The sequence below is a fragment of the Macrobrachium nipponense genome, chromosome 20 (genome assembly GCF_015104395.2).
Source record: "Macrobrachium nipponense isolate FS-2020 chromosome 20, ASM1510439v2, whole genome shotgun sequence".
Taxonomy (NCBI): domain Eukaryota; kingdom Metazoa; phylum Arthropoda; class Malacostraca; order Decapoda; family Palaemonidae; genus Macrobrachium; species Macrobrachium nipponense.
This window is the reverse complement of record NC_061089.1, coordinates 68,098,115-68,116,750: the sequence shown is the minus strand read 5'-3', so window position 1 is coordinate 68,116,750 and position 18,636 is coordinate 68,098,115. Positions and strand designations below refer to the sequence as shown.

The 18,636-nt window shown below is 39.0% G+C and overlaps 1 long non-coding RNA gene across 1 annotated transcript; it reads left to right on the top strand.

Annotated features, from left to right (window-relative positions):
* Positions 1 to 248: 248 nt before the first annotated feature.
* Positions 249 to 3,402, top strand: LOC135221212 (uncharacterized). Its single transcript, XR_010315895.1, has 3 exons — positions 249 to 379; positions 1,300 to 1,410; positions 2,150 to 3,402. It is a non-coding gene; the product is annotated as an uncharacterized LOC135221212 (long non-coding RNA).
* The last annotated feature ends 15,234 nt before the right edge of the window (positions 3,403 to 18,636 follow it).

The following is an 18,636-nucleotide window of genomic DNA, read 5'->3' as shown; positions in this document are numbered from 1 at the left end:
ACCTTTTATAGCATTGGTCATTACCCAGGTGTTAATTTTACTTTGAAACTACGGAGACTAAAATCACTTATTATTTCAATTAAATGATAAGAATTTGCGTGATGAATAATTCTGACATTTATTAGAAAGTGTCTCAATAAGCTAAACTTCTCAGCAGTGGTTAACAGTCGAATTCTACTTTGACGGAGACCTACGTAGTTTATCGGCTGAGGGTCCTTGGCGTTGGAATTTCGGGTTTTCTTGCGACCAAGAATTCGAAGACTCGTCAGAACAGTAAGTGAATTCGGTGGTGATCGTGTCGTTAGATCTGCTCTTCTGGGAAGTTGTGTGTGTGTGTGTGTTCGCGTGCATATGTGCGAGTTGTTGCTGTCTGCAGGAGGTAAGTATTCGTGTTTATTGTGAGCGTGTCGTTAAGTCTGTTATTCTGGGAAAGTTTTGTGTGTGTGTGTGTGTGTGTTGCGTGCACGCGCGTATTGTGGCGAAAAAGGTTTTGGTTTGGGGGGCTTTTCCCTAAAACCCATGGAGGGGGTAAAGTTTTATTTAGTGTTTATTGTCGTGAAGGGTTTTAATGTTTTCTAAATTTTCTTCAGTAATTGTTTAAAGTTTTCATTAAGGAACTTCTGTTTTAAAACTAGTCTTACTATTATTTTCTGCGCAATGTTAAGTCTGTTATAGTCGTGAAAGGTTTTAATATTTTTAAAGTTTTCTAGAGTAATTTTGATAAGTTTATATATAACTTTGAGTTGAAAAAATGGGTTTTCCCTAATATGCGGATATTCTGTACATTTTATTGTTTTTGTCTCAAAACTGCTTTGTGTTGTGTAGTTTTTACCTAGCTGCTTTTACACTTAAGTTTTTATTTCTATTGGGCTTTGTATCTTAGCTTTTACTTATTTTGCTTCTAAATCTTTAACGGCTTTAAGATTTATTTTGTATTTTACATTTTGCATTATGGACCTTTGTATCTTCCAGTTTGTACTTAGATATTTTTATTTATTTTAAATTTTACACTAATTACTTTAAAGATTTCTTTATTTACCTTTTACATTGTTAGTAATTTTTAGATCTATTTAGATCTATTTCGTATGTTACCTTTTACGTTGTTTTAGACTTTTGCATCTTTCCAGTTTTACTTTTAACTTTTAATTTGTTAGTGACTAAACTTATTTCGTGTTAGTGACAAACTTAAGTATTTTACCTTCTACCTTCTTATAGGGTTTTGTATCTTCCCGTTTTACTTTTTTCTTTTTCTTTTTTCCTCCCCACATTAAACATTTACCTGCTTTTTATTACTACTAGGCTTGACGGAATAAGTTCGATGTTGCTGAGAGCCGTGACTCTTTAGAAGCTCAACTTACCTTCCTCCACACAGACGTTGGTAACGTAGATTTCATAGCTTCGCGGAGACAGGTTAGTTAACGTTCCAAACTTTTTCTTTTTTCCAAACTATTTTGCAAGCTACTCTCCCCTCAGGGGCGGGGACCCTGTGGGGGGAGGCCTTTTAGACGTCCCGTACGCCAGGAGGGGCTTGCAGTTTTTTTTTTTTTTTATACCTTTAATATTAAGTCCTATGACTTCAATTTAAGTGTTTAAGCTTAACACTGATATTAATTAGTGTAAATGTCAGTTCCTGTTGTATTAAAGTACATGCTTTTGAAGTTTTAACCTTTGTAGTTTACTGGCAATTCTGTAATGGTGAACTCTTATGATTGCGATTATGATTGCTACATCGCATACTGAATTCAAAATGAATAAAAGCTAATGAAAGTATAAAGCTTAAAGTAACCTTAAGTCCAGATAATTAATTCGAAAAGTAGTCATAATTACATAAATTTGAAGTTTCAATGTTTTGAAGATTTGAAATTCACTGTTTTGATATTGAGATTCGGTGGAGTATAGAGCTTAAGTATAATGGTAACTTGTAAAGTTTGTATACTTGTAACTGACTTTTAAATTTATAGGGATTTTTAGGTCGGGAATCTTTAGGTCGGATAGTATTAAACTGTTAACAGGATGTCTCTCGATTGTTTGCTGTAGAGTAAGTTCTTAAGTTAGAGAATTAGTGAACTAATGTATAATAGCGAAGTAATATTTTAGCTGACTTGCATCACGAGCAGTGTGATTGGAACTAACACGGATTCTATTCCAGGTCTCTTTATGTAACTTAAAACTCGCATGCAGACTCCCTTTCAAAATGATAGGCAGATTGGATACTGCTTCAGAGTAGTTGGCTGCGTATGAGAAAATTTGACCACATTTGACCTAAGCTGAAGCCTTCATTGTCCTCGAGCCTTGTTATGAAGACTTGCCATTGAGACAGTGCTGCTATTTTATCGAATTTGGTTATTTTAAATGTATTTAATGGAATAAACTTAGAAGCTGCGGAACTAGCTAAGTTATATTAAAAACCGGATACTAATGTAACTGCTACCATGAATAAAAAAATAAAAAGCTAATATTTTTGTTTTTGACTTGTTACTTTTTGACTTGACTAAGGTAAATGTAACGCTTTGGGCTTAAAACTTGAGCTTATTTGACATCGATAAGCCTGCAGTTGTAAGTTTGGCTCATGAATTGTAAGTAGTATTAATTTCTTGACAGTAATTTCTTTACTGTAATGCAAAATATTTTGTCTAATCTATTAAACCTGCTGATATAGTAATTTCTTTGAAAAGAATTACTTTAATGCTAAATTTATTCAGATACATTAAAACCTAATTCCTAGCTGAGGTTTGTAAAACTGGAGCACTAAACATTGGTTTAACCTAAAACTTAATTCCTAGACTTAATTCTTAGCGGATATACTAGCTGATAAACTATTATTAAATGATGGGTTAAGTCTTGTTTAGTTATATTTTGAACTGAAAATTTAACTTGCCTAGTCAGATGAGCCTAATTATTATGCCCCGTCCACACGGTCGAGCTTTGGTCGACAACTTAGTCCGATGTGACGCCAGAAGCGGAGAAACTGCGAGAAAAGTCGGAACTTTGCCGCAGTTTCTCCGCTTCAGACGTCACATCGAACAAAGATCGTCGAGCAAAGCTCGGTCATGTGGACGGGCCTTAATGTTTGCCTAATGAGAATAAAATTAATATTCCGGTGATTTTTAAAATAAAGCTTCTTTAAACAATATTCAGTGGTGCAAATTTAATTTCTGCATGCCTTTGAACACGAGAGAGATCCTGTTCCTTTCAGTATGGAAGGCAAAACTGGTCTTGGTTAAACCTAGGACAGGCAGTGGTGGAGTTTTGAGTGTAATTATTCAGCTCTTGTCTTTGTTTAAAAGCTATCCCATCTGGTTAATTGAGTAATATCCATGGAATTTAATTAAGATTAAAGTAACTTAAAAGAATGGAGTTTAGTAAAATTCTATAAATTTTAAACTTTCAAGACTTTACTTTCAGTAATGAGTTGGTTGTTGTATGTAAATGGTTATTTGTAAATTGGAATTTGAGTGATATTCATACCTTTAAGTTCATTTCAACGTTTAAGAAAAAGTAAAGAATTTGGTGTTGTATGATAACTTTTGTAAATAGGAGTTATTTGTAATTAGAAGTTAAATTAATTAATTTTATGTAAATAATTGATTGTTCTATGTAAATTAAGCTAAATATTGGCAAGGATAACTTGAGCTAAAAGTTGAACGAGAACTTTACCATTTGTTATACTGAATGAAAGGCTAACTAAGAAAACTACTTGAGATTCAGGGTCTCTGTAACACGGTTTTTTGGACTTTGCTCCTCGTCAAAGCATCGGATGTAGCTGAAAGTTGACATATGTATATTTTAAACAACCACACACAATTTTGTCAGCATTATCAATAACCTAAACAGATAGTTTTAATAATTAGAAGTTAAAATAATGAATTTTATGTAAATAATGGATTGTTCTATGTAAATTAAGCTAAATATTGGCAAGGGTAACATAATCTAAAAGTTGAATGAGAACTTGACCATTTGTTATACTGAATGAAAGTGGAATTCTCATAAAAGGCAAACTAAGAAAACTCGCTTCAAATAGGTTAAACAATACATGGTGCACACTCCTGACTGGATGAGTTTGTCAAATGCAAGATAGGAAAAAATTTAGATGTTAAGTAATGCAGAAATAATGTGTTTGGGAATTGACTGACCTTGAGATATCTCTGCAGGTCCAACCGGTGGTAGAGAAGTCTAAAAAAAATTAAGGGTCCACTGATGGTAGGAGAGCCTATCGAGAACTTGGGCCAAGTTCCATTGGTGCTACTCGAGAAAACTAACTTGGATAGAAGGTCCATAGGTGGCAGAGTAGAGAAAACCCGTTTCGACGAAAGCACCATAGGAGAAAGCAGGAAAGCACGCCAATGGTTTTAAGAAGTTTTGGAAACGATCTGTTCTGCAGGTAACTATGTACTAAAATTCCATATGGAATTTGTATTTTTTTTTATTTGTTTAATTAGCATGGTCACTGGAAGACAGTTAACGTAGTTTTCAAATATTTAACTACCCCCTTGGTTGTTAACAGCTCACTGCCTTCCAGCGGCCGTTCTGGTTCTGACCTAACCAACCACTAATTATTTTGCTTTCTTCCTGAGGTTGACGGAAACTTAAGACAGTTACGAAGGAGATTTCAATCACGAAGGGTCTCGTAACTCAGATACTCTGAGCTCTATTGACTATATAAGGATATACAGCTATATCTTTGAAGTGACGACGACTATTCCTTTCGACATGTAATCGCCGTTTAAACCCAGCCAGGAAGAAGCATTCCTTCATCGCAGTCTCTCACTCTACACGTACTTCGCCTTCGTCCCAGGATGAATAGGCGGCGGGTCTGTAAAACTCAGGGGAGTTTTGTTTGTCAATCCGAAATCATTTGGAGGGATAATGCTTTCCCATATTAAAATTCCTTCCAATTACCATCACTTACTTTTTAGTATTTTCATTTAACCGTCTGTTTCATACCTTGCATATTTGTAATACGAGGGTTCGTACCCTTCCAGGGATATAACGAATTATGTACTACGTGGACGTCAGTTTGGACTGTTGGTATATATATATATTTAGATTTTCCAAGGTATGCAACTTTCCAAGTGTTATAAGTGCTGCACATGCTCATAATTAAATTTAGATATATGCATACGATAATTGTGTAGTGATTAATTAGGCATTTGGTAATATTTAAGGTATTTTGGAAGTGGCTGAATTTCTGCGGCTCCCCCAAGCTTCACGATGATCAACTTTGTGTATTAGCTGCCGCATCAGCACCTGGATGATAGGACAGTTTTCAATTACAATAAATTACTTAATTTTTCTTAATATTTCAATTAACCTTATCAATTTCCCGGTGTATGAATAAAAATTCAGCGCAAACTAAGGTAAATTAAACAGGGTTATAGCCATGTGTTGTGGTATGCTAATAGAGTATTTGATTATTAACTTGTATTATTTCTAGTTATAGAAGTTCACTCGCGACGTGGTTCAGAAGTCTTGTAAAACCATTGGTCCCGTTGCTGAATAACCACTGGTTCCTTGCAACGTAAAAACACCATACAAACAAACAAACAAAACAAAAACTAACTTGTATCTATTCCTACAGTGGTAGTGTATCGATCAGTGCATTGCTAAAGTACCATTAGTGCTTTTTTCTATGCTTTCTTAATTGGATATTGAGTAAATTCACTTAAAATCTTGAGCTTATGGAATAGATGTCTATTACTGAGAGGCTATTCTCGCACGATTTGGTCATATATAAAGGCCTGTCCACACGATCGGGCCTGATCGGCGGACCTCCCCTCTAAAGGCCCGTCCACACGAGCGTGCCTGATCGGCGTGCTCCGGGGTTGACGGGCAAATTCTGGCGGGCTTACCGTGAATGTTGTCTACATGGGTGAGGCGATGGAGAGGTGGGCATGCCCGACGGTGCCAGTAGCGTGTTCAGTGCGGTACGATAAACATGGGGCCTGCCACAAAGAAGATATTGTGTATCATGATAATTGCTTTGTGTGTAATGAAAAAGAAGAGAATATGATGCAAAGAATGGCTCGGTAAAAGAAATGTATATGGTTAATGTAAGTCAGCCAGGGTTGAAGCTCAAGCTATCGGGCACCATCATGGTGATTTTGCTACAAGACCCATGGGCAATTTAATGGTTTGACCGTCAAGTGTATCCGTTAGAGGGGAGGTCCGCCGATCAAGATCGGTCGTGTGGATAGGACTTAACGGGCACACTTGACGGGCAAACCGCCAAATTGCCCGATGGGTCTTGTAACAAAATCACCATTGTGATGCCCGATGGCTTGAGCTTTGACCCTGGCAGACTTACCTTGGGCGTACGTTAACCGTATAAATTTGTTTTACTGAACCATTCTTTGCACCATATTATCTTTTTCTTCTTTTTCATCACAAACACAGCAATTATCATGCTACACAATATCTTCTTCTTTGCGGTAGGCACCATGTTTATCGTACCGCAATGAACACGTTACTGGCATCGTCGGGCACGCGCCCACCTCTCCATCGCCTCACCCGTGTGGACAACATTCACGGGTAAGCCCGCCAGAATTTGCCCGTCAACTCCAGAGCACACCGATCATGCCCGCTCGTGTGGACAGGCCTTAACATGAGTTATATGATCCTGCAAAATGGTTCACCAATTATGAAGAGAAATACTTCGTATCCAATAACCCACTTGTGTCGAAATAAGGCAGTCTTTCTACTGTCAGTGCTTCGCGCCCTCTTAAGAAAGCAATGGAATTTGAAATAACATTTTTGAAGACGTTGCATAGTGGTACATACTGTGCAAGCATACAGAGTTTACAGAGTTTAAAGTCTCTCTCTCTCTCTCTCTCTCTCTCTCTCTCTCTCTCTCTCTCTCTCTCTCTCTCTCTCTATTCATTAGACATCGTCAGTATCCATGGGCTCTCTCTCTCTCTCTCTCTCTCTCTCTCTCTCTCTCTCTCTCTATTCATTAGACATCGTCAGTATCCATGGGCTCTCTCTCTCTCTCTCACTCTCTCTATATGCATGAGACATTGCCAGTATCCATGGTCTCTCTCTCTCTCTCTCTCTCTCTCTCTCTCTCTCTCTCGTTTGCCTCGCGCTCAAGCACACGCCATGTAAAACGGACTCGAAAAAAATAAATCACTTTCAAGAAACGCGTCAATATATTCGCAGTCTTGGGGAAAACTTTTGAGAGACAGAGAGGCAAAAGGAACAAATCGTTCAGGTATACGTAGTATATATAAATATATATTTGCACGCCTTCAGAGAGATTATATTTGCATTTGAAGTCCACCAACTACCACCAACCACTCGACGTTTGCCTTTGGTTCGCGCGACGTGAAGTCCACTTTGAAGTGAAAAGCCGCTGCGCTTTGTGACCTGCTTCTCATCTGCTCCGGTTGACGTCTGAATGAGCAAAGAAAAACATCAGGCAGACGTTTGTGTGTGTGTGAAGTGTCACTATGTGTTTGTGGTTGTGTAGAGAATGAGCAAAAGATTGTTTGCATTTGTGTGTGTGTGTGTGAAGTGTCAGTGTGTGTGTGTTGTGTAGAGAGTTAGCAAAGAATTGTTTGCATGTGTGAGAGTGAAGTGTCACTGTGTGTGTGTTTGTGTAGAGAATAGGGAAAGGATTGTTTGCATGCGTGTGTGTGTGAAGTGTCAGTGTGTGTGTTTTTGTGTAGGGATTGAGCAAATGATTGTTTGCATGTGTGTGTGTGAAGTCTCACTGTGTTAAAGTAGAGAATGAACAAAGAATTGATTTGATTTACAGATAATTGGTCTATTAACGAGTATCGTAAAGGTAAGGGTGTGTAAAATCCAGTAATTCGGTTATATGAAGGTCCCGTAATCAGATCTTGATGATGAATAAATGGCAGCTTAAAAGTGACCAAAGTTTTTCCAGTGTTTTCACAGTGACGCTATCACAGTAGGGAATAATATTTACGTTAAAACCTGCGTCGTAATTAAGGAATTATATATGCTCCCTTCTCGTAACTTTTCTCTTATATATACAAGCGAGACAGGAGAGCAATATGAAGTGCATGTATTTTAAACCATATTACACCTTATGTCCTTTTATAGTATATTTAAGGGATGACCTTGACTACACCCAACTTTCAGGGATAGTAACGGCAATGCACCTCTTGCACGGCGCACTGCAGGCATTACTTAAGGTTCTTTTGTAGCGCTCCTTGGCACCCCAACTTTAAACCCCTTTCAAATTATTTATGCTTCCCGTAGTGGGGTAGTGCCGTCAGTACACCTTATGCGATGCACTGTAGGCATTACTTAAGGATCTTTGCAGCGTGCCTTCGGCCCCTTAGCTGCAACCACTTTCGTTCCTTTTACTGTACCTCATTTCATATTCTCTTTCTCCCATCTTATACTCTCCTGAAAATTGTTTCATAGTGCAACTGCTTTGAGGTTTTCCTCCTGTCAGGCTTTTTAAGACCTTTTTACAGACAATTTCACTTTCATCGCTGAATGGCCTCAGGGGTCTTAGCACTTGGCATTTGGCCTAAGTTTTACGTTCCGGTTCCACGTTCCGTATTAAGCCCAGAGAAGAGGGAAGTGGTAAAACAAGCGCTATACGACAGATTACGGGGCGTAATGTCCCTCACAATTTTCTTCGCGAAACAATATCCCCCTGATAATGAGGTTCCGCCAGATCTCACTAATGGCGTCACAAACTTCCTGTTTATAGTATATACTAAGATCTCTCGAGGGGTTTGCAGTACTTCCGGAGGCGCTGATCTGCCGAGAGGGAGTATATGGGTGGGGGGGGGGGGGGGGTGGGGGGGGGGGGGGGGGGGGAGGAGGGATGCTGAGGGAGGATCTTCTGAAGGAGTTTTAAGATGCCAGTAACGCGACCGAGACGGGGAAAAATGCCATCGTTTGTTGTTTTTACTTTTTTTTCTGATTTTTTATTTTTAGATTCTCATTGATTGCTCGTTTGTGGTCTGGAGAGAGAGAGAGAGAGAGAGAGAGAGAGAGAGAGAGAGAGAAGGGAGAGAGAGAGAGAGAGCGTGTATTAATGCTGTTATAGACGCAACGCTTCTTGTGAAACCCTATAAAAAGGGAGTTAGTACCGTCACAGTACACCATGCACGGCGCACTGTACGCGTTACCAAATCTAGTTTTCAGTGTCCCTTCGGCCTCTATAGCTCAGTCTGCTTTCATTCCTTTTACCGTACCTCCATTTGTCTTCCTTTATTCCAACTGGCTCTCCAACCGCTCAAACTAGTAACCTAGCTATTGTGATCCCAGTTTTAGTAAAATAATCTCTCTCTCTCTCTGTGTGCGTCAGTAACCAGTTTTAGTAACAATAAATAATCACTCTATCTCTCTCTCTCTGCGTCAGTGTTGTGATCCTAGCTTTTGTAAAATAATTCTCTCTCTCTCTCTCTCATCTCTCGCTCTCGGTCTCTGTTTCTCTCTCTCTCTCTCTCTCTCTCTCTCTGCGTCAGTAACCTAGATGTCTGACGGCAGTTTTAGCATCCATAAGTCAAGCAGTCAATAGTTCTCTCTCTCTCTCTCTCTCTCGTTTCACGCATACGCAAGACAGAATTTCAACTAGCGGGTATTTTAATGACCGTTCCACTTATTCAAGCTCTGCCTTAGAATGGGTATTTAGCAAAGATGCCCAGTAGAATTTCAGTTTGTATGTATATTATTGTAATAAATAATACACTGTACCGTTCGGGCAGCAAGATGGTATATATGGTTTTGAATCACGTGCGATATCGTATATGACACTTATTCGGAAACGGTCTAACTATGCAAGTGCAGATTGCTTAAGCTGAATAACCACTGGTTCCATGCAACGTAAAAACACCAGACAAACAAATTGCGTGTAACCATTTTTTTTATGTAACTGGTTAAAACTTTAACACATTTTAACTTCCGATCGATAAGGGATTCCTGATATGATAATTGAAAGATAAGGTATATTATTACTATTATTTATTATTATTATTATTTTTTTTAAAATGACTGCTGCTTCAGCACTATTAATCTTGTAGAGAGTCTTTTCTATTTTTCTGATGACGGCTTTCTCGTTGTTGCTTATGCTGGCGAGCAACGCACCACAGAGCATGGTAAAATTCGGTTGAGTCATTTGGTTTATTATTGCTTATACAATTCTCTCTCTCTCTCCGACGCATCCACTCTCTCCATCTTCTCTCTCTCTCTCTCTCTCTCCAACGCGACGTTTCTTCCTGATCCGCAGGACATTTTCAAGCGATGACTGCTAAGGGACTGAATTTGAGTGGTGGTTCTTGTTTTTGATTAAGGTGAACTTGTGTCAGCACGGGCTCTTGTTCACATAGCAGCCCGTAATTCATATTTGAGTGGCGAGTCCTTCTTCTTAAATCGTGCTGTTGCGGGCTCTCGATTACGGTATAGAGACCCTCTCCGGCAGTTCGAGTTTTCATTGGTTCCTGGGAAGGTGACTCATATGGCGAGCGTTTACGAGTCTTGCAGACCTTCTCAGGCGGGGGTATCACTGGGAACCTCTTGATTGGCTTCTACCTGAGTGAGTCACCCCTGGTATTATTCTGATAATGTGCTTCACGTCCGGTGTTTATTTTATGTACTCTGGTACTTTCGTTGGGGGGGAGGGGCGTAGTCCTCCTCACACACGTCGGTATCAGTAACGCTTCTTGAGTGGTATTAAGGGGAGGCTTTTGCTCGCGTATAAGCAGCGCTTCTAGGAGTCGCAGACGTTGTGGGTCAGGTGCTCTCCCAATGATTTTGACATTCCTGATGATGTCATCTCTTGTGATGTCTTGCTGGTGTACTGGAAGGGCGTGCTGCCTAATGGCGCCCTCCTGGGTGTTGCAGGAGATCCTTTTAGACAGGCGCATCGTCGTCATGCCGATGTAAATCCCAGGGCATCCTTGGGCGGAGCATACGTATCGGTAGACAACGTTGGACTGCTTTAGGGGGTCTCCTAGGTGACGACGATGCGCCTGTCTAAAAGGATCTCTTGCCACGCCCAGGAGGGCGCCATTAGGCAGCACGCCCTTCCAGTACACCAGCAAGACATCACAAGAGACATCATCAGGAATGTCAAAATCATCGGGAGAGCCCCTGACCTGCAACGTCTGGGCCTCCAAGAAGTGCTGCTTATACTCGAGCAAAAGCTTCCCCGTAATACCACTCAAGAAGCGTTCCTGATACCAACATGTGTGAGGAGGACTATGCCCCTCCCCTCCAACGAAAGTACCAGAGCACATGAAACAAACACCAGACGTGAAGGTAGAAGCCAATCAAGAGGTTCCCAGTGATACCCCCACCTGAGAAGGTCTGCAAGACTCGTAAACGCTCGCCTTATGAGTCACTTCCCAGGAACCAATGAAAACTCGACCTGCCGGAGATGGTCTCTATACCGTACTCGAGAGCCCGCAACAGCGCGATTTAAGAAGAAGGACTCGCCACTAGAATTGTTTACGGGCTGCTCTGTGAGCAAGAGCCCGTGCTGACACAAGGTCAGCTAAATCAAAAACAACAAAACAACAACCACTAGAATTCAGTCCCTTAGCAGTCATCGCTTGAAAATGTCTTGCGGATCAGGAAGAAACGTCGCGTTGGAGAGAGAGAGAGAGAGAGAGAGAGAGAGAGAGAGAGAGAGAATCGTTTAAGCAATAATAAACCAAATGACTCAACGAATTTTACCATGCCCTTTGGTGCGTTGCTCGCCAGTATAAGCAACAACGAGAAAGCCGTCATTAGAAAAATAGAGAAGACTCTCTACAAGATTAATAGTGCTGAAGCAGCAATCATTTTTAACAAAACAAGTCTACGAGAGGGTCTCCTTCCGAAATATATTATTATTATTATTATTATTATTATTATTATTATTATTATTAATTATTATTATTATTATTATTAAAGACAGGTAATTTAGATAATTTCCACTGACACAGTCTTTTAGAGACAGGCATCTGCATACACTTAGAACTTCGATAGTTTGCAGTAAGGTACAGACCGGTCGCCATCTTGCTTCATCGTTTCCGGTATATGTTATATATATATATATATATATAGTATATATATATATATAGATATATATAATATTATATATATATATATATTATATATCATTTGAGCTACAAATGTCCTTTAATATCCAATTCGCTCTACCTCTGAATTGATATATTTTCATATATGTACCGAGGGGGAATTTTTAGTTGATAATAATTTCGTACCCCCATGGGATCGAACCATCGTCCAGTAGGACGGGGAACGAAATCAGGATCGGACAGCGTCACTGTCCGATCCTGATTTCGTTCCCCGTCCTACTGGACGGTGGTTCGATCCCATGGGGGTACGAAATTATTATCAACTAAAAATTCCCCCTCGGTACATATATGAAAATATATCAATTCCAAGGTAGAACGAATTGGATATTAAAGGACATTTGTAGCTCGAATGATTTATATGAATCACGGTGATGTGATAAATATTCATATATATATACAATATATATATATATATTGTATATATATATATATATATATATATATATATATATATATATATATATATATATATATATATATATATATATATATTATATATATATATATATATATATATATATATATATACATCACAATATACATATATATATATTATTTTTCATAAATCAACGAAAAGGCGAAAATTAAAACGCTAGTTTCCAGATATGCAAAATCATCTAATATGTCTTACTTTATTTATCAGATTATTTATCAAACATACCTGCGATTACAGAATTCGAAATCTCACAATCTCGCTCTTATCGCATATAAATCACGAAAGGGTACTTACTGCCTTCATGCATATCAACCCTTCTCCTCCCCCCTCACCCCCAACTCCCTCTCCCCCCTTTAAAAAATCATCATCATTTCCCCCTCATCTCCAATTAGCGCCGGCGCTATCAGGAATGGATTTGACAAGGTGTCAAGCCCAATCTCCCTCTGCTGCGCCTTCTAAAATGATTACGGCTACTGAAGGAGGCGGAGGAGGCGGAGGAGGCAGGTAGGGAGATGGAGAGGATGGAATGGAGGAGGCAGGAGGAGGTTTGGAGGAGGAGGAGGAGGAGGGGGGGTTTTGGAGAAATAGGAATAGAAGGAGGAGGTTGGGGTGGAGGAGAAATAGGAAGAGGAGGATGAGATAGAGGAGGGGATGGAGAAATAGGAATAGAAGGAGGAGGTTGAGGAGGAGGAAGAGAAGTGGGAATAGGAGGAGGAGGTTGAGAAGTAGGAGGAGGAGAAATAAGAATAGGAAGAGGAGGTTGAGGTGGAGGAGGAGGGGATGGAGGAATAGTAATAGGAGGAGGAGGAGGTAGTGGAGAAGGAGGAGGAGAAATAGATATAGAAGGAGGAGGTCGAGAATGAGGAGGGGATGGAGAAAGAGGAATAGGAGGAGGAGGAAGAGGAGGAGAAGGAGGTGAAATAGAAGGAGGAGGAGGAGAGGAGTAGCAGGAGCAGAAGGACTTGGAGGAGGAGGAGGAGGATATAGAAGGAGGTGGAGGAGGATGAGAAAGAGGTTGAGAAGGAGGCTGAAATAGGAATAGGAGGAGGAGAAAGAGGAATCTGTCGAGATAACTCAGAGAGAGAGAGAGAGAGAGAGAGAGAGAGAGAGAGCGAGCTCCTACCACTTAGGAACTCCAGAAGAACCTCTATAATTAGTTTCCAGCGGAAGTGAAAGATATGGATCATAAAACTGAAAGATGGCCGAGAGGGTATCCTTCCTTTTATGAGTCGTTCATCGTCTCTTTACAATCGGCCAATCATGTTATCATGGTTTTTACGCCATTCATAATCGCAGTTTCCGACGTCGATGCCACTGCGTTCGTAAGCAGAGGCAATCGTATTTTCGACTTCAATCTCGCGAAAATGATGGTCGTATATTTTGATTACACTCCCAAAAACACTGTGAGTTTTGGCCTCGTATCGCATTCATAATCGTATCTTTGGGATGCCTCCTCCCTCGATGCTGCGTTCGGGAGGGAGGCTGCGTCGTAAGTCGAGGCAGTCGTATTTCCATGACGTGAGCGTTTTCAATCTCTCGGAAATGGTCGTCGTATATTTTGATAACCTCCCAAAAGCACTGTGAGTTTTGTCTTCTCAGTACTGATGACTTAATCAGCTTCATGATGGCATGTTTAATGTTTTATCATGCAGATGCCAAAAAGCTAAAAATTTGTATTGATTTAGGTATAAAGTTTCATCTGGTACTTTTGCCATAGTTTCTCCGTGAAGCTTTACAAGCGGTTTTAACTTCAAAACTACTGTGATATAAACTCGTAGGAACATCACACCCTTAGACATTGAAACCTCGGAAGGTTTTGAAATATTAACAAATAAGAAAAAGAGGCGAATGATTCAAAAGAGACCACATACATATATAAGAGAAATTATCCTTTATCTTGGCGTCCAACTCCCAATTTTCATTGTCTTAAGCACGGAATGGCCAAAAGTTCCCTAGTGCTTGTCTTGACAGCCTAAATTTCGTGAAATCAACTAAAAGTATATTTAAATCTCGATGCATAAATAGGTCAAACAGAATGTGATTCGTGGAATTTCATAGAAGATGGTCCGTTTGAGTGATTAAGGCCTGGATGGGGTTGGGGTGGGTCCGAGGGGAGGCAATTATGGCCAAAAACAGCTTCCTTTCCTTTTCACGGAATGGTAATTGAGCAAAACAGCCAGGAGAAGAAGAGGAGGAAGAAGAAGAAGAAGAGTAATGGCAGAGCAAACAATTGCACAAGGGGAAATAAATCAGGGAGAGCAGCAAGGAGAGAGAAATTGCTCTGCAAACATTTTCGGAATGGCCCAGCTTAATCCGCCGTCCTTCTTGCTTGCTTGCTGCTGCTTTCTTGTGTAGTGCAGAAACAAAAAAGAAGAGGGAAAATGAGTTGACAAACTTTGGAGTGACAGGATTAGAAGATGTGTATATTCGCAAAATAATGCATAGTTGGACAGTGACGTTGCTCACCTAAATAGCTGTCTTATTGAGTGTGGTAACTCCATAACCATTATTTATTGATAAGTAAATAATCTGGCACCTGCATATGGCAATATTGCCATAATGAACAATGAATTATGAAACTATGCCAATAGTTCGTGGGCCGACTGTACTTTTGTAATTAATTTAATTTCTTTCATGTATAACATCTTTAGAAGGAAATATTATTCATCGATAAGTAAATAATCTGGCACCTGCATATGGCAATATTGCCATAATGAACAATGAATTAGGAAACTATGCCAATAGTTCGTGGACCGACTGTACATTTATAATTAATCTCTTTAAGGGGGTTAGTGCAGTCAGTGTATCTCACGTAATGCACTGTAGGCAATACTACAGGGTCTTTGCATCGTCAATTCGGCCCCTAGAGACCCCATGTTTTGCTTGACTGCCTGAATTTGATGAAACAAAAGTTGTAATTAATTATGGAACATGGCCAGTGACTAATATTGGAACTAAACTTGTAATTAATTACAGAGCATGGCCAGAGGCTAATAATGGACAAAGACATCCATTATATGAGACAGAGATCAGAAAAAGCAACTCAAAGCACCATCTGCCGCTTGCCATTAAGCAAGTGAAAAGCACGTGAGCTGAATTCGCTAAATTTAGCAAGAAGGGTAATCTCGCAGCAGCGGAGGAAGGAATGAAAAAAAAAATGTCGCTATCTTTGCAGAGCCGTTTCAAAGGCGAATCCCGGCTACCACTACTACTAATACTAATACTACAGCTTCAAAAAGCTTTGCCCGTCTTCTCTTACGCTAAAGGTCTGTCGCTGTTTTTATGGCCCTGTTACCATCAGCGTAATTTATCTTCCGTCCCTTACTCCGATGTCTTCCAAAAAAACAGGGGAGAGAGAAATAAAGAAAACACTTCCTTTCTGCACAAATACAGCAGTGCGTATTTCACTTCTCTGTCACATCTTAGCCGAACTTTTAACCCCCAGGCCAGAAGTGGCCGTCTTAAAATAGTCTCTCTCTCTCTCTCTCTCTCTCTCTCTCTCTCTCTCTCTCATTTGGGAGAGAGAAGGAGAGAGAGAACTGTTTGTTTCCACGGTCGGCTCGTAGTGGTGTCTACTTTAAGTATAGGATGATTCGGGAACTATCCTAAATTTAATGGAAGTAGGGAAAGTCTCTTAGAATCAGAAAATTGGGAATGTATTTTAGATTTGGAAAATAGGGGAAGTATTTTAGAATCGGAAAATGATGGAAGTATTTTAGAATCAGAAAATAGGGGAAGTATTTTAGAATCGGAAAATAGGGAAAGTATTTTAGAATCGGAAAATAGGGAAAGTATTTTAGAATCGGAAAATAGGGAAAGTATTTTAGAATCAGAAAATAGGGAAAGTATTTTAGAATCGGAAAATAGGGGAGATATTTTAGAATCAGAAAATAGGGGAAGTATTTTAGAATCAGAAAATAGGGGAAGTATTTTAGAATCAGAAAATAGGGGAAGTATTTTAGAATTGGAATATCGGAAAAGTATTGTAGAATCAGAAAATTGGGAAAATATCTTACAATCAGAAAATAGGGAATGTATTTTAGAATCTGAAAATAGGGAAAGCCTTTTAGAATCAGAAAATAGGGAATCTATTTTAGAATCGGAAAATAGGGACTGTATTTTGGAATCATAAAACAGGGGAAGTATTTTAGAATCAGAAAATAGGGGAAGTATTTTAGATTCAGAAAATAGGGACTGTATTTTAGAATCAGAAAATAGGGGAAGTATTTTAGATTCAGAAAATAGGGGAAGTATTTTAGAATCAGAAAATAGGGGAAGTATTTTAGAATCAGAAAATAGGGGAAGTATTTTAGAATCAGAAAATAGGGGAAGTATTTTAGAATCAGAAAATAGGGGAAGTATTTTAGAATCAGAAAATAGGGGAAGTATTTTAGAATCAGAAAATAGGGGAAGTATTTTAGATTCAGAAAATAGGGGAAGTATTTTAGAATAATAAAATATGGGAAGTATTTTAGAATCAGATTATAGACAGCATTCGTCATTAAATTACAGATATGATATAATATTCTCCCAAGGGCACCTTTTTAAGAATTATTTGTGGGGGTTGGGTGACGGGGGTTAAGGCGGGTGTGTGGAGGAACCACCTATTGAGATTAGGAGCATCTCCGATGGTTATATTATTTAGTACTGTCGAATATATATATATATATATATATATATATATATATATATATATATATATATATATATATATTATTATATAATATATATTATATTATATATTTTGTTCAGCCATTATTTGCTAAAATATTAATTTTTGTCTATGACAAGCAGTTCCCACATTATTCATTTAGTATATATATACGTATATATATTTAATTAGACATAAAAAAAAGTAAGAACTGCCCATTCCATTACGAGTAACTGTTTGAAAAAAATCTTTTCCCCACCGTCTTCTCGAATCAGCCCAAAAAATTCCATCTTCTGTCGTGTTTGCAGAACCAACATTAACTTCTCGTTCTGTTGACACTTTTTCATTTTTTTTTTAACTCTTCTTTTACTTCTATGCCGTCTTCTTCAGTTGCTTTCGGTTTGTGCTCCCAAAACTGTCTCGGCAGTTGAGGGGGGCGATTAGCAGCGTGGGGTGGGGTGGGGGGTTCTATCTACCTGTCTTTTAGCTTGTCTCAGTAACTGAGAAATCAGATATGAGAATGACAGATGTTAATATTTTGCATTGACTTAAAAATTTGATTTTAGAATGGCGCTGGTCTTAGATTTTTTCGGTGCCTTTGTGTCTTTGTAAGCTTTTTTTTTCAGTCCAGACATGCAAATAGTTTTAAAACTGCTGGATTTAATTATTTTATGTTTTTTTAATACTGACGTGCAAATAGTTTTAAAACTGCTGGATTTAATTATTTTATGGTATTTAAATACTAACATGCACATATTCTTAATACAACTGGATCTAATTATTTTATACTACCAGAATTCCGTAAGCTTTTGATGTCATACTATTTTTTACCTTATTATCTGTCAGAGTGATATATGGCCGTTACTCGCCTTGAAGTCATAACTTAAATCCTGTAGAGGTGTAGTGCCGTCAGTGCGCCTCACGCGGTGCACAGTAGGCATTGCTTAAGAAGTTCGTTGCAGCGTCCCTTCATCCAGTAGCTGCAACCTCTTCCATGCTTCTTACTATACCTCCATTCATATTCCCTATCTTCCATTTTACGTCCCTCACAAGGTCCCAGATCTTCTTGGGCTTTGGTTTAAACTTTACATTCCAATTCCAATTCCAGTAACCTAGTTTAAGTGCTTTGTAAACTGCTTTATCCCTCGAAGCGTCTGTTGGATGCTGGGCTTCGTGCTTCAAGGATGCCTTGAGTATTATGACTTTGAGAAAGTCACTTGTCACTTCATTAACTTTTTTAACTTTTTTTGCTCGAAGGTTTTAATGCTCAGTAAGTTGACAAATCACAGTTACAACATTCGCTTTATATTTACGTAAACGTACTGTCCATCTATAGCTCTTGAAGGTTCTTTCAGTTTGTCATAAAGTAGAAGCCTCTCTCTCTCTCTCTCTCTCTCTCTCTCTCGTGGGACAATGGTAGCACACTTGGCTCACCTTTAGAGCGACCGGGTTTCAATTTACGGACAGGAATAGGTGGGATGATG